The following is a 15,842-nucleotide window of genomic DNA, read 5'->3' on the forward strand; positions in this document are numbered from 1 at the left end:
GCAACAACTATCCTAACAATCGCAACATCAATCGCAACTACAACAAACGGCCCAACAACAACAACAACAACAACAACAACAACAGCAACCACAACAATCATCTTAACAACAATAATAACCGCAACAACAACAACAATCAGAAGCAGCTATGCCAAAGGTGTGAAAAGTATCACTCGGGGTTCTGCACCAAATTTTGCAACAAGTGTAAAAGAAATGGTCATAGCGCGGCGAAGTGTGATGTCTACGGACCAGGGGTTAACAGAACGAAAGGAACAAATGGTGTCGGAACGAGTAATGGCGGAGCAAGTAGTGTCGGAGCAAGTTATGCCAATGTAGTTTGTTATAAATGTGGAAAACCGGGCCACATTATTAGAAATTGCCCGAACCAGGAGAACACGAATGGACAAGGCCGCGGAAGAGTTTTCAATATTAATGTGGCAGAGGCACAGGAAGACCCGGAGCTTGTTACGGGTACGTTTCTTATTGACAATAAATCTGCTTACGTTTTATTTGATTCGGGTGCGGATAGAAGCTATATGAGTAGAGATTTTTGTGCTAAATTAAGTTGTCCATTGACGCCTTTGGATAGTAAATTTTTACTCGAATTAGCAAATGGTAAATTAATTTCAGCAGATAATATATGTCGGAATCGAGAAATTAAACTGGTTAGCGAAACATTTAAGATTGATTTGATACCAGTAGAGTTAGGGAGTTTTGATGTGATAATCGGTATGGACTGGTTGAAAGAAGTGAAAGCGGAGATCGTTTGTTACAAAAATGCAATTCGCATTATACGAGAAAAAGGAAAACCCTTAATGGTGTACGGAGAAAAGGGCAACACGAAGCTACATCTTATTAGTAATTTGAAGGCACAAAAACTAATAAGAAAAGGTTGCTATGCTGTTCTAGCACACATCGAGAAAGTACAAACTGAAGAAAAGAGCATCAATGATGTTCCCGTCGCAAAAGAATTTCCTGATGTATTTCCGAAAGAATTACCGGGATTACCCCCACATCGATCCGTTGAATTTCAAATAGATCTTGTACCAGGAGCTGCACCAATAGCTCGTGCTCCTTACAGACTCGCACCCAGTGAGATGAAAGAACTACAAAGCCAATTACAAGAACTTTTAGAGCGTGGTTTCATTCGACCAAGCACATCACCGTGGGGAGCTCCTGTTTAGTTTGTCAAGAAGAAAGATGGTACATTCAGGTTGTGTATCGACTACCGAGAGTTGAACAAACTTACCATCAAGAACCGCTACCCACTACCGAGAATCGATGACTTATTTGACCAACTACAAGGATCGTCTATTTATTCAAAGATTGACTTACGTTCCGGGTATCATCAAATGCGGGTGAAAGAAGATGATATTCCAAAGACTGCTTTCAGAACACGTTACGGTCATTACGAGTTTATGGTCATGCCGTTTGGTTTAACTAATGCACCAGCTGTGTTTATGGACCTTATGAACCTAGTGTGTGGACCATACCTTGACAAGTTTGTCATTGTTTTCATTGATGACATACTTATTTACTCAAAGAATGACCAAGAACACGGTGAACATTTGAGAAAGGTGTTAGAAGTATTGAGGAAGGAAGAATTGTACGCTAAGTTTTCAAAGTGTGCATTTTGGTTGGAAGAAGTTCAATTCCTCGGTCACATAGTAAACAAAGAAGGTATTAAGGTGGATCCGGCAAAGATAGAAACTGTTGAAAAGTGGGAAACCCCGAAAACTTCGAAACACATACGCCAGTTTTTAGGACTAGCTGGTTACTACAGAAGGTTCATCCAAGACTTTTCCAGAATAGCAAAACCCTTGACTGCATTAACGCATAAAGGGAAGAAATTTGAATGGAATGATGAACAAGAGAAAGCGTTTCAGTTATTGAAGAAAAAGCTAACTACGGCACCTATATTGTCATTGCCTGAAGGGAATGATGATTTTGTGATTTATTGTGATGCATCAAAGCAAGGTCTCGGTTGTGTATTAATGCAACAAACGAAGGTGATTGCTTATGCGTCTAGACAATTGAAGATTCACGAACAAAATTATACGACGCATGATTTGGAATTAGGCGCGGTTGTTTTTGCATTAAAGACTTGGAGGCACTACTTATATGGGGTCAAAAGTATTATATATACCGACCACAAAAGTCTTCAACACATATTTAATCAGAAACAACTGAATATGAGGCAGCGTAGGTGGATTGAATTATTGAATGATTACGACTTTGAGATTCGTTACCACCCGGGGAAGGCAAATGTGGTAGCCGATGCCTTGAGCAGGAAGGACAGAGAACCCATTCGAGTAAAATCTATAAATATAATGATTCATAATAACATTACTACTCAAATAAAGGAGGCGCAACAAGGAGTTTTAAAAGAGGGAAATTTAAAGGATGAAATACCCAAAGGATCGGAGAAGCATCTTAATATTCGGGAAGACGGAACCCGGTATAGGGCTGAAAGGATTTGGGTACCAAAATTTGGAGATATGAGAGAAATGGTACTTAGAGAAGCTCATAAAACCAGATACTCAATACATCCTGGAACGGGGAAGATGTACAAGGATCTCAAGAAACATTTTTGGTGGCCGGGTATGAAAGCCGATGTTGCTAAATACGTAGGAGAATGTTTGACGTGTTCTAAGGTCAAAGCTGAGCATCAGAAACCATCAGGTCTACTTCAACAACCCGAAATCCCGGAATGGAAATGGGAAAACATTACCATGGATTTCATCACTAAATTGCCAAGGACTGCAAGTGGTTTTGATACTATTTGGGTAATAGTTGATCGTCTCACCAAATCAGCACACTTCCTACCAATAAGAGAAGATGACAAGATGGAGAAGTTAGCACGACTGTATTTGAAGGAAGTCGTCTCCAGACATGGAATACCAATCTCTATTATCTCTGATAGGGATGGCAGATTTATTTCAAGATTCTGGCAGACATTACAGCAAGCATTAGGAACTCGTCTAGACATGAGTACTGCCTATCATCCACAAAGTGATGGGCAGAGCGAAAGGATGATACAAACGCTTGAAGACATGCTACGAGCATGTGTTATTGATTTCGGAAACAGTTGGGATCGACATCTACCGTTAGCAGAATTTTCCTACAACAACAGCTACCATTCAAGCATTGAGATGGCGCCGTTTGAAGCACTTTATGGTAGAAAGTGCGGGTCTCCGATTTGTTGGAGTGAAGTGGGGGATAGACAGATTACGGGTCCGGAGATTATACAAGAAACTACCGAGAAGATCATCCAAATTCAACAACGGTTGAAAACCGCCCAAAGTCGACAAAAAAGCTACGCTGACATTAAAAGAAAAGATATAGAATTTGAAATTGGAGAGATGGTCATGCTTAAAGTTGCACCTTGGAAAGGCGTTGTTCGATTTGGTAAACGAGGGAAATTAAATCCAAGGTATATTGGACCATTCAAGATTATTGATCGTGTCGTACCAGTAGCTTACCGACTAGAGTTACCTCAACAACTCGCGGCTGTACATAACACTTTCCACGTCTCGAATTTAAAGAAATGTTTTGCTAAAGAAGATCTCACTATTCAGTTAGATGAAATCCAAATCAACGAAAAACTTCAATTCATCGAAGAACCCGTCGAAATAATGGATCTGAGGTTAAAAGACTTAAGCAAAACAAGATACTAATTGTTAAGGTTCGATGGAATGCTCGTAGAGGACCCGAGTTCACCTGGGAGCATGAAGATCAGATGAAGAAGAAATACCCGCATCTATTTCCAGAAGATTCGTCAACACCTTCAACATCTTAAAATTTCGGGAGGAAATTTATTTAACGGGTAGGTACTGTAGTGACCCGAACTTTTCCATGTTTATATATATTAATTGAGATTGATATTTACATGATTAAATGTTTCCAACATGTTAAGCAATCAAACTTGTTAAGACTTGATTAATTGAAATATGTTTCATATAGACAATTGACCACCCAAGTTGATCGGTGATTCACGAACGTTAAAACTTGTAAAAACTATATGATGACATATATATGGATATATATATATAGTTAACATGATACTATGATAAGAAAACATATCATAAAGTATATTAACAATGAACTACATATGTAAAAACAAGACTACTAACTTAATGATTTTTAAACGAGACATATATGTAACGATTATCGTTGTAAAGACATTTAATGTATATATATCATATTAAGAGATATTCATACATGATAATATCATGATAATATAATAATTTAAAATCTCATTTGATATTATAAACATTGGGTTAACAACATTTAACAAGATCGTTAACCTAAAGGTTTCAAAACAACACTTACATGTAACGACTAACGATGACTTAACGACTCAGTTAAAATGTATATACATGTAGTGTTTTAATATGTATTTATACACTTTTGAAAGACTTCAATACACTTATCAAAATACTTCTACTTAACAAAAATGCTTACAATTACATCCTCGTTCAGTTTCATCAACAATTCTACTCGTATGCACCCGTATTCATACTCGTACAATACACAACTTTTAGATGTATGTACTATTGGTATATACACTCCAATGATCAGCTCTTATCAGCCCATGTGAGTCACCTAACACATGTGTGAACCATCATTTGGCAACTAGCATGAAATATCTCATAAAATTACAAAAATATGAGTAATCATTCATGACTTATTTACATGAAAACAAAATTACATATCCTTTATATCTAATCCATACACCAACGACCAAAAACACCTACAAACACTTTTATTCTTCAATTTTCTTCATATAATTGATCTCTCTCAAGTTCTATCTTCAAGTTCTAAGTGTTCTTCATATATTTTACAAGTTCTAGTTACATAAAATCAAGAATACTTCCAAGTTTGCTAGCTCACTTCCAATCTTGTAAGGTGATCATCCAACCTCAAGAAATCTTTGTTTCTTACAATAGGTTATCATTCTAATACAAGGTAATAATCATATTCAAACTTTGGTTCAATTTCTATAACTATAACAATCTTATTTCAAGTGATGATCTTACTTGAACTTGTTTTCGTGTCATGATTCTGCTTCAAGAACTTCGAGCCATCCAAGGATCCGTTGAAGCTAGATCCATTTTTCTCTTTTCCAGTAGGTTTATCCAAGGAACTTAAGGTAGTAATGATGTTCATAACATCATTCGATTCATACATATAAAGCTATCGTATTCGAAGGTTTAAACTTGTAATCACTAGAACATAGTTTAGTTAATTCTAAACTTGTTCGCAAACAAAAGTTAATCCTTCTAACTTGACTTTTAAAATCAACTAAACACATGTTCTATATCTATATGATATGCTAACTTAATGATTTAAAACCTGGAAACACGAAAAACACCGTAAAACCGGATTTACGCCGTCGTAGTAACACCGCGGGCTGTTTTGGGTTAGTTAATTTAAAACTATGATAAACTTTGATTTAAAAGTTGTTATTCTGAGAAAATGATTTTTATTATGAACATGAAACTATATCCAAAAATTATGGTTAAACTCAAAGTGGAAGTATGTTTTCTAAAATGGTCATCTAGACGTCGTTCTTTCGACTGAAATGACTACCTTTACAAAAACGACTTGTAACTTATTTTTCTGACTATAAACCTATACTTTTCTGTTTAGATTCATAAAATAGAGTTCAATATGAAACCATAGCAATTTGATTCACTCAAAACGGATTTAAAATGAAGAAGTTATGGGTAAAACAAGATTGGATAATTTTTCTCATTTTAGCTACGTGAAAATTGGTAACAAATCTATTCCAACCATAACTTAATCAACTTGTATTGTATATTATGTAATCTTGAGATACTATAGACACGTATACAATGTTTCGACCTATCATGTCGACACATCTATATATATTTCGGAACAACCATAGACACTCTATATGTGAATGTTGGAGTTAGCTATACAGGGTTGAGGTTGATTCCAAAATATATATAGTTTGAGTTGTGATCAATACTGAGATACGTATACACTGGGTCGTGGATTGATTCAAGATAATATTTATCGATTTATTTCTGTACATCTAACTGTGGACAACTAGTTGTAGGTTACTAACGAGGACAGCTGACTTAATAAACTTAAAACATCAAAATATATTAAAAGTGTTGTAAATATATTTTGAACATACTTTAATATATATGTATATATTGTTATAGGTTCGTGAATCAACAGTGGCCAAGTCTTACTTCCCGACGAAGTAAAAATCTGTGAAAGTGAGTTATAGTCCCACTTTTAAAATCTAATATTTTTGGGATGAGAATAAATGCAGGTTTTATAAATGATTTACAAAATAGACACAAGTACGTGAAACTACATTCTATGGTTGAATTATCGAAATCGAATATGCCCCTTTTTATTAAGTCTGGTAATCTAAGAATTAGGGAACAGACACCCTAATTGACGCAAATCCTAAAGATAGATCTATTGGGCCTAACAAACCCCATCCAAAGTACCGGATGCTTTAGTACTTCGAAATTTATATCATATCCGAAGGGTGTCCCGGAATGATGGGGATATTCTTATATATGCATCTTGTTAATGTCGGTTACCAGGTGTTCACCATATGAATGATTTTTATCTCTATGTATGGGATGTGTATTGAAATATGAAATCTTGTGGTCTATTGTTACGATTTGATATATATAGGTTAAACCTATAACTCACCAACATTTTTGTTGACGTTTAAAGCATGTTTATTCTCAGGTGAATATTAAGAGCTTCCGCTGTTGCATACTAAAATAAGGACAAGATTTGGAGTCCATGTTAGTATGATATTGTGTAAAAACTGCATTCAAGAAACTAATTTCGATGTAACATATTTGTATTGTAAACCATTATGTAATGGTCGTGTGTAAACAGGATATTTTAGATTATCATTATTTGATAATCTACGTAAAGCTTTTTAAACCTTTATTTATGAAATAAAGGTTATGGTTTGTTTTAAAATGAATGCAGTCTTTGAAAAACGTCTCATATAGAGGTCAAAACCTCGCAACGAAATCAATTAATATGGAACGTTTTTAATCAATAAGAACGGGACATTTCAGGTGAATGATCGAAGCCGAATATGCCCCTTTTGCTTGGTAACCTAAGAATTAGTAAACTGATCTACTAATTGACGTGAATCCTAAAGATAGATCTATTGGGCCTAACGAACCCCATCCAAAGTACCGGATGCTTTAGTACTTCGAATTCGTTTTTATCATGTCCCAAGGATTTCCTGGAATGATAGGGGATATTCTTATATGCATCTTGTTAATGTCGGTTACCAGGTGTTCACCATATGAATGAATTTTATCTCTATGTATGGGATGTATATTGAAATATGAAATCTTGTGATATATTATTATGATTTAATAATATATAGGTTAAACCTATAACTCTCCAACATTTTTGTTGACATTTTAAGTATGTTTATTCTCAGGTGATTATTAAGAGCATCCGGTATTGCATACTAAAATAAGGACAAGATTTGGAGTCCATGCTTGTATGATATTATGTAAAAACTGCATTCAAGAAACTTATTTTTGGTGTAATATTGAAAGGACCCGTTCATATATATTATAAACGATTCACAATAGTTGATTACATTGCGAGGTATTTGACCTCTATATGATACATTTTACAAACATTGCATTCGTTTTTAAAAGACAATCTTTCTTTACATCAAAAATTGACAGGCATGCATACCATTTCATAATATCCACTATCCAACTATAAATTGATTTAATAATAATCTTTGATGAACTCAATGACTCGAATGCAACGTTCTTCGAAATATGCTATGAAAGACTCCAAGTAATATCTTTAAAATGAGCAAATGCACAGCGGAAGATTTCTTTAACACCTGAGAATAAACATGCTTTAAAGTGTCAACCAAAAGGTTGCTGAGTTCATTAGTTTATCATAATCATTTATTTCCATCATTTTAATAGGCCACAAGAATTTCATTTCCAGTTCTCATAAATATACGTCCCATGCATAGAGACAAAAAATAATCATTCATATGGTGAACACCTGGTAACCGACATTAACTAGATACATATAAGAATATCCCCTATCATTCCGGGATCCTCCTTCGGACATGATATAATTTCGAAGTACTAAAGCATCCGGTACTTTGGATGGGGTTTGTTAGGCCCAATAGATCTATCTTTAGGATTCGCGTCAATTAGGGTGTCTGTTCCCTAATTCTTAGATTACCAGACTTTAATAAAAAGGGGCATATTCAATATCGATAATTCAACCATAGAATGTAGTTTCAATTACTTGTGTCTATTTCGTCAAACATTTATAAAAGCGCATGTATTCTCAGTCCCAAAAATATAAAGGGTAAAAAGGTAAATGAAACTCACCATACTGTATTTCGTAGTAAAAATACATATAACGTCATTGAACAAGTGCAAGGTTGGCCTCGGATTCACGAATCTAAATTAATTATATATAATTATGTGTTGGTCAATATTTGTCTAACAAATTAGGTCAAGTCATAGTGTACCACAATCCTAATGCTCGAGACTAATATGCAAAAGTCAACAAAAGTAAATTTGACTCAAAATAATTTCCAAAAATCTATACATGATTAATATATAGTTTAAATATCGTCATTTTATATTTTTAAATATTTTTAAAAGATTTATTAGAGTAAATAATATAATTTATTTATTAATAAATAAAAATTTTATATTAAATTTATATAATAAAATATACTTTTATATATATTAAGTAATAAAATTTATAGGGTTCATTTAATATCATAAAGATAATATGATAGGTATTATTAAAGTAAGTTATTACACGTAGTAAAATATGTTTGTATCACATATTTATTTGATAAAATAATATCTATAATGATAGTAAGTAAAAGTTGTATTATTTTGTAATAATAATTATTATTATAAAAATATCAATATTTATAATTACTAAGATGACATTATGATAAAATGATAATTCTAATTATGATAACTTTAATATTTACGATAATTTTTAATATTATCTTTAAAATAATAATTCTATTTAAAATAATAATAATAATGATATTTTATAGTAACAATGACATTTCTATTAAAATGATAATTTTTGTTAAAATGATAGTTTTAATACTAACGATACTTTTAATAATAATAGTAATGATAAAAATAATAAGAACGATAATTTTATCTAAATCAATATCTTATAATATTTTAATTTCATCATGATACTCTTACTCATTATTTTCTAATCGTTTCGTTTAATAGCTTTTAATTGTCTTTTATATCGTGTTCATAATAATGATAATAATAGTAATCAAAATAATTAGGTGTTACAAATATTTGTTTTAATTACACTAATATTAATAATGATAGTTACTATAACATTATTAACGATAATACTAATAATTATCTTAATGATAATATAGTAATAATAATAATAATAATAACAATAACCATTTTTAAATAATGATATATATATATTAATAATGATAATAATAATAATAATACTAATAATAATAATAATAATAGTAATAATAATAATAATAATAATAATAATAATAATAATAATAATAATAATAATAATTGGATAATAATAATAATACTAATTATAACTTTAACAATAATAACGATAGTAATAATAAAAAAAATAACAATTTTTAATGATAAATCCTTTAATTGATAAAGATAATAATAATAATAATAATAATAATAATAATAATAATAATAATAATAATAATAATAATAAGATAAAACTAGAACGACGATAATAACGACGATAATAATAATCATTTTTAATAATAATACAAAAATTCGATGGACTATAACTTCAAATCCGTTCATCGAAATCATTCGATATCTAAATGAAAAGTTCTTAATTTTTCGCTAGCTTTCCAACGACATGCATATCTTATACCTTATCTCAGTCACATATATAACTAATTCAGGATTCAACATAACCTAACTAAAGGCAATATCAAAAGTACAAACATGCATAATCCTATATACTCGAGCACTAGTCAGGGATACACTATTAATATGTAAAAGTTAAATTATGAGTACTCACGTATCAATATTGAGATTCAATATTGCAGGAAAGGTACGTAGACCCAACGGAGATGATAAACACTATATTGACCTCACGAGCATACCCATGAACCATTCAAAATCACCTCCATAGCGATAACCCATAATTTCCTTAATCCAATCCCACTCGAAAAAATAATTTCGAAATCACTCGGACAGCATTCTGACGTAATATTTTATGTATACTAATAATATCTTGAAATAATACGGAGTAAATATATATATGTAAATCGATTGAGAGAGTTTAGAGAAAAATATTTTCAAGTTTCTATGAAATAATGAAACCTATTGAATTCTATTTATAATAGATTTTTGAATTATTAAAGTGAATTATTAAAGTATGAATTATTAAAGTGAATTATTAAAGTATGAATTATTAAAGTGAATTATTAAAGTATGAATTATTAAAGTGAATTATTAAAGTATGAATTATTAAAGTGAATTATTAAAGTATGAATTATTAAAGTGAATTATTAAAGTTAAAGTAAAGTAAAAATAAAGTAAAGGTAAAGTTTAAGTATAGTAAAAGTATAAAACTATGTACGTATAATACGCGTATAAATATATATAATATTAATTTAAATCGTTATATATATTTAATAAAATAAAATATAAATATCGTTATCTTTATCATACTGGTTAAGTAATGAGTTGTCAAAAGTGGTTCTAGATATTTATAAAAGTTATATACGTTTTAATAATAAAGTTCTTTTTGAACTGAAAACGTTTTTGTACGTTTGAAACTAAATCAAATAAATATAATAATTTTTTTTTCCAAAACCAAATATATTTTTAAGAATCATTTTGTTTAAAGGTTAAAATAATGGAAATCGTTATATCATAAAATGTTTTAAAAAAGTAGAATCATATATATTCATAATAGGTTTCAAGTTTTTAAATTACAGTTTGTTGGTGAAGCATGGGATAAAGTTCAAAGGTTAAATAAACATATGAAATCATCTTAATGAAAAATTTCGAGTTACTTAACTTGTCGATATCCAACATCTAAGTTATTTACACTTCACGTTCTTACTTATAAATCACTTTACCATTTTCCGAATGTTGTCAAAAAGAATAGATTTCTTAAATCACAGTGGACCTCATAACATAGACCCGTAATCATATCATAATGTATCTGATAAATCAACAATTTGATATTATCTTCTAATTCCATCGATAAACATATTGAAACAAATACGATCATGTAAAGTATTATACGTTTAATACTTTATTAATATTCTCAAGTTATAATATATATATATATATATATACATATTTATTTATATATAACGGTTCGTGAATCGTCTAAATTTGGTCGAGGTTATAATGAATGTATGAACACAATTTAAAATTCTTGAGATTTTGTAGTGACCCGAACTTTTCCATGTTTATATATATTAATTGAGATTGATGTTTACATGATTAAATGTTTCCAACATGTTAAGCAATCAAACTTGTTAAGACTTGATTAATTGAAATAGGTTTCATATAGACAATTGACCACCCAAGTTGACCGGTGATTCACGAACGTTAAAACTTGTAAAAAAAAACTATATGATGACATATATATGGTTATATATATAGTTAACATGATATTATGATAAGTAAACATATCATTAATTATATTAACAATGAACTACATATGTAAAAACAAGACTACTAACTTAATGATTTTGAAACGAGACATATATGTAACGTTTATCGTTGTAACGACATTTAATGTATATATATCATATTAAGAGATATTCGTACATCATAATATCATGATAATATAATAATTTAAAATCTCTTTTGATATTATAAACATTGGGTTAACAACATTTAACAAGATCGTTAACCTAAAGGTTTCAAAACAACACTTACATGTAACGACTAACGATGACTTAACGACTCAGTTAAAATGTATATACATGTAGTGTTTTAATATGTATTTATACACTTTTGAAAGACTTCAATACACTTATCAAAATACTTCTACTTAACAAAAATGCTTACAATTACATTCTCGTTCAATTTCATCAACAATTCTACTCGTATGCACCCGTATTCGTACTCGTACAATACACAGCTTTTAGATGTATGTACTATTGGTATATACACTACAATGATCAGCTCTTAGCAGCCCATGTGAGTCACCTAACATATGTGGGAACCATCATTTGGCAACTAGCATGAAATATCTCATAAGATTACAAAAATATGAGTAATCATTCATGACTTATTTACATGAAAACAAAATTACATATCCTTTATATCTAATCCATACACCAACGACCAAAAACACCTACAAACACTTTCATTCTTCAATTTTCTTCATCTAATTGAACTCTCTCAAGTTCTATCTTCAAGTTCTAAGTGTTCTTCATAAATTCCAAAAGTTCTAGTTTCATAAAATCAAGAATACTTTCAAGTTTGCTAGCTCACTTCCAATCTTGTAAGGTGATCATCCAACCTCAAGAAATCTTTGTTTCTTACAGTAGGTTATCATTCTAATACAAGGTAATAATCATATTCAAACTTTGGTTCAATTTCTATAACTATAACAATCTTATTTCAAGTGATGATCTTACTTGAACTTGTTTTCGTGTCATGATTTTGCTTCAAGAACTTTGAGCCATCCAAGGATCCATTGAAGCTAGATCCATTTTTCTCTTTTCCAGTAGGTTCATCCAAGGAACTTAAGGTAGTAATGATGTTCATAACATCATTCGATTCATACATATAAAGCTATCTTATTCGAAGGTTTAAACTTGTAATCACTAGAACATAGTTTAGTTAATTCTAAACTTGTTCGCAAACAAAAGTTAATCCTTCTAACTTGACTTTTAAAATCAACTAAACACATGTTCTATATCTATATGATATGCTAACTTAATGATTTAAAACCTGGAAACACGAAAAACACCGTAAAACCGGATTTACGCCGTCGTAGTAACACCGCGGGCTGTTTTGGGTTAGTTAATTAAAAACTATTATAAACTTTGATTTAAAAGTTGTTATTCTGAGAAAATGATTTTTATTATGAACATGAAACTATATCCAAAAATTATGGTTAAACTCAAAGTGGAAGTATGTTTTCTAAAATGGTCATCTAGACGTCGTTCTTTCGACTGAAATGACTACCTTTACAAAAACGACTTGTAACTTATTTTTCCGACTAGAAACCTATACTTCTTTTGTTTAGATTCATAAAATAGAGTTCAATATGAAACCATAGCAATTTGATTCACTCAAAACGGATTTAAAATGAAGAAGTTATGGGTAAAACAAGATTGGATAATTTTTCTCATTTTAGCTACGTGAAAATTGGTAACAAATCTATTCCAACCATAACTTAATCAACTTGTATTATATATTATGTAATCTTGAGATACCATAGACACGTATACAATGTTTCGACCTATCATGTCGACACATCTATATATATTTCGGAACAACCATAGACACTCTATATGTGAATGTTGGAGTTAGCTATACAGGGTTGAGGTTGATTCCAAAATATATATAGTTTGAGTTGTGATCAATACTGAGATACGTATACACTGGGTCGTGGATTGATTCAAGATAATATTTATCGATTTATTTCTGTACATCTAACTGTGGACAACTAGTTGTAGGTTACTAACGAGGACAGCTGACTTAATAAACTTAAAACATCAAAATATATTAAAAGTGTTGTAAATATATTTTGAACATACTTTGATATATATGTATATATTGTTATAGGTTCGTGAATCAACCAGTGGCCAAGTCTTACTTCCCGACGAAGTAAAAATCTGTGAAAGTGAGTTATAGTCCCACTTTTAAAATCTAATATTTTTGGGATGAGAATACATGCAGGTTTTATAAATGATTTACAAAATAGACACAAGTACGTGAAACTACATTCTATGGTTGAATTATCGAAATCGAATATGCCCCTTTTTATTAAGTCTGGTAATCTAAGAATTAGGGAACAGACACCCTAATTGACGCGAATCCTAAAGATAGATCTATTGGGCCTAACAAACCCCATCCAAAGTACCGGATGCTTTAGTACTTCGAAATTTATATCATATCCGAAGGGTGTCCCGGAATGATGGGGATATTCTTATATATGCATCTTGTTATTGTCGGTTACCAGGTGTTCACCATATGAATGATTTTTATCTCTATGTATGGGATGTGTATTGAAATATGAAATCTTGTGGTCTATTGTTACGATTTGATATATATAGGTTAAACCTATAACTCACCAACATTTTTGTTGACGTTTTAAGCATGTTTATTCTCAGGTGATTATTAAGAGCTTCCGCTGTCGCATACTTAAATAAGGACAAGATTTGGAGTCCATGCTTGTATGATATTGTGTAAAAACTGCATTCAAGAAACTTATTTTGTTGTAACATATTTGTATTGTAAACCATTATGTAATGGTCGTGTGTAAACGGGATATTTTAGATTATCATTATTTGATAATCTACGTAAAGCTTTTTAAACCTTTATTTATGAAATAAAGGTTATGGTTTGTTTAAAAATGAATGCAGTCTTTGAAAAACGTCTCATATAGAGGTCAAAACCTCGCAACGAAATCAATTAATATGGAACGTTTTTAATCAATAAGAACGGGACATTTCAGTTGGTATCCGAGCGTTGGTCTTAGAGAACCAGAAAATTTGCATTAGTGTGTCTTATCGAGTTTGTTAGGATGCATTAGTGAGTCTGGACTTCGACCGTGTTTTCCTTAAAAATGATTGCTTAACATTTTTGTTGGAAACTATATATTTTTAACATATGAATATTATGTGATATATTAATCTCTTAACGTGTTTGATATTATGTGATAGATGTCTACCTCTAGAACAAGTCCCATTGACTCACCTAATAATAATGAAGAGTCAAATGTAAATTGGAATGATTTGTGGACTGATTCACAAGTTCCCGAAGAGGAACCGGAAGAAGAGTCGGAACCGGAAGAAGAATCGGAACCGGAAGAAGAATCGGAACCGGAAGAAGAAATAGAACCGATGGGGGAAATAATAAAACGGTTAAGTAAAAGAAAATCCTCAACCAACCGACCAAAGTTAATTATGGTCAATGGTGTTTCCGCCAAGGAAGCAAAATATTGGGAGGATTACCAATTCTCCGATGAATCGGATTCCAACGAGAATTCCGATGATGTTATAGAAATTACCCCAACTGAATTTAAAAAGGCAAAAGAAAATAATAAGGGAAAGGGCATAAAAATAGAGAAATCTAATTCCAACCCCGATGAACTTTATATGTATCGTCAACCCCCGAAGTCCTTAAGTTGTAACAATGACCCGGGAACCTCTAAACCACCAGGTTTTTCTAAACCAATGTGGACAACGACGGCTCGTATTAGGGGAACATCATATATCCCTAGAAACTTGGCAAAACGAACCAAAACCGAAGAAGAAGAAACGAGCGAGTCGGAATAAGATAGTTGTATTCGTGTGGTGTAATATATGGAATATAGTGTTCTTATGCTTTATGATATATGTAAAAATTGCTTGTATTAATAAGTATTTTTTTTATGAATCTAACTCTTGTCTATTTTACAGTTTAAAAACACAAAATGGATAGACAACCCAATATTTTAAAAGACCTACCCGGAGACATGATTGATGAAATCTTGTCTAGAGTCGGCCAGAATTCTTCGGCACAACTATTTAAGGCGAGATCAGTTTGTAAGACATTCGAAGAACGTTCCAAGAATGTCTTGGTTTATAAGAGACTTTCGTTTGA

The sequence above is a fragment of the Rutidosis leptorrhynchoides genome, chromosome 1 (assembly GCF_046630445.1).
Source record: "Rutidosis leptorrhynchoides isolate AG116_Rl617_1_P2 chromosome 1, CSIRO_AGI_Rlap_v1, whole genome shotgun sequence".
Lineage (NCBI taxonomy): Eukaryota > Viridiplantae > Streptophyta > Magnoliopsida > Asterales > Asteraceae > Rutidosis > Rutidosis leptorrhynchoides.